The sequence below is a fragment of the Mus pahari genome, chromosome 6 (genome assembly GCF_900095145.1).
Source record: "Mus pahari chromosome 6, PAHARI_EIJ_v1.1, whole genome shotgun sequence".
NCBI classification, from domain to species: Eukaryota; Metazoa; Chordata; class Mammalia; order Rodentia; family Muridae; genus Mus; species Mus pahari.
The window spans coordinates 100,072,343-100,074,942 of NC_034595.1; positions in this window are offsets into that span (position 1 = coordinate 100,072,343).

A 2,600-nucleotide genomic window follows, 5' to 3' on the forward strand; every position below is an offset into this window, starting at 1 on the left:
AAAAAAAAAAAAAAGATTTAGCCATTTGGTACACTATTATTCGTTAAGTACCTGCTCAGAAGTGTTCAAAAACTCCAGCGCTCTGCAGCTCTCTCTTAAGAAACCCATATGCACAATAGTGCTTTCTCAGGCTGCCTCTCCTGATGCCCATGCTTAATCTATATTAGAACTGACTCTTAAGATGGAGATGTAGCTTAGTTGGTAACGCATGCATAAAAAACTGGGCTCCAGCACAATGAACACTGGTACGGTGGTGCGTACCTGTGGTCACAGCACATGGGCAATATACTGAGTTCAAGGCCAATCTAGACTACGTGAGGCTCCAGTTTAAAAAAAAAAGCAGAAGACTGGAACACTCAGACTTTGCCCCCAAGCACAAACAAACAGATACACAGTTGCAGCATCTGAGAACTCAGGGACATTTGTGGAGAGAAGAGTGGTCTGTGAACCATCATTATGGTAGCTGAATTGTTAGATCTGTTGCTTTAGTTTTTTGAGACAGAATCTCACTGTGTAGTCCAAGCTGGCTCAAATTCAAGATCCCCTGCTTCTGCCTCCGGAGTTCTGGGATTATACATGTACCAGTATGCCCTGCTCTTTGACCTCGATATCACCACTAGTCCACCACCAACATCACTATTTTGTATGTATATGATGCTGGGCCCTTGTGTGCTAAGCAAATGCGCTACCACTGACCCACATCCCCATTGCCAATTCTTTTCATGTTAAACACTAGTTTCTCTAGAGCAATAAAACAACAACAACAAACCAGACTTGTATCACAGCCAAGAGGAATATGTTGCTAGGTCAGTGTCTGGACATTCCAAGTAGCTCTGTCATTCACGTTTCCCTTTACTTTCATTTATTTATTTATTTGGTTTTTCGAGACAGTGTTTCTCTGTGTCCTGGAACTCACTCTGTAGACCAGGCTGCCCTCAAACTCAGAAATCCACCTGCCTCTGCTTCCCGAGTGCTGGGATTAAAGGTGTGCGCCACCACGCCTGGCTCCCTTTACTTTCTGACTTGAGATCTTATCATTCTGTCTTGCCAAGAGACAAATTTTCTTAATTTTCATTTCTATTTACTTTCAATTCTGTAGCCAGGCACCGCTCCAGTCTATAAAATACTGTTGAGTGTTCCCACTGAGCAGAACAGAAAAGGTTGATCTTATAGCCAGAAATACAAAAAAAGAAAGAGGATTTTTTTTTCACTTCAAAGTTACTTTCTTATAAACCAAAGACAAGGAGATATAACAAGAGAAAAATAACCGGTTAGTCAACACCAGGTTATTTCCAGTTACTTTTTTGTGTAAGAATTAAGGCAGAGAGAACTTCATGATCATGCCAAGTGGGGTGAGCCCGTTTGAGAAATCTGCCTATCCCTCTAATCTTGATTTCTGGGAAGTCTAGATACAGTTTATTTTTATTTCAGTTATGTAAAATCTTCGCATGAATGCTCTTTGCCCACAATCCTAGGAATCAAACTTAAAGTCTTATTCAGGCTGGCTCGTGTTCTAGCATTTAGCTACCCCAGTCTGTATTTTTATTTTTAGCTCAATTTGTTGGTGTCTAAAACAACTCCCTGGTCTACAGCAATGCCCTCCTGTTATTACTATTTAGCAACCTTTTTGCATAGTTCAGGAGAGCTGGCTGGAAGACGCTCAGCTCATCAGTTAAGAGCACTCTGTGCCCTTGCAGAGAAGCCTGGGTCTGGTCCCCACCACCCACATAGTGGCTCACAACCTTCCAGAACCCCAGGGCCAATACATCTCTTCTTTTGATCTCAGCAGCAGGTACCAGGCAAATGTGTAGTGCACAGAGATATATGCAAACAAAACATTCATACAATAAATAAATAAATTTAATACAATTTAATACAAAAATAAAATAAATATTTCTTTAAAGATTTATTTATTTATTATATGTAAGTACACTGTAGCTATCTTCAGACACTCCAGAAGAGGGCATCAGATCTTGTTACGGATGATTGTGAGCCACCATGTGGTTGCTGGGATTTGAACTCTGGAAGAACAGTCAGGTGCTCTTACCCACTGAGCCATCTCACCAGCCCCCCCAATGGCAACTCTTAAAACATGAATATGGGTCTGGAGAGATGGCTCAGCGGTTAAGAGCACTGACTGCCTTTCCGAAGGTCCAGAGTTCAAATCCCAGCAACCACATGGTGGCTCACAACCATCCGTAATGAGATCTGATGCCCTCTTCTTGTGTGTCTGGGGACAGCTATAGTGTTCATATATATATATTAAAAAAAAAAAAAAAAATGAATACATGGCTGGCAATGTAGTGTAGAACTATGCTTACCATACATGAGACCCCGGGTTTTCCATCATACAGTCTTTTAGAGAAGAAAATGGGGGGAAGGGTAACAGGGGAGGGAAAAGTAAACAACAGAAAAAAGAAATCTTCAACCTGGACCACTTCCCTAAGCTGAATCCCCCGCCTCTGGCTTTGAACCCAAAAACTACAACTCCCGTCGTGCCCTGGACCGCCCTGATTAGCCGCCACTAGAACTACATCTCCCGGCGTGCCTTGGTCTCGCGTAACTTGCTGCGAGAACTACATCTCCCGTCAGTCCGCAGG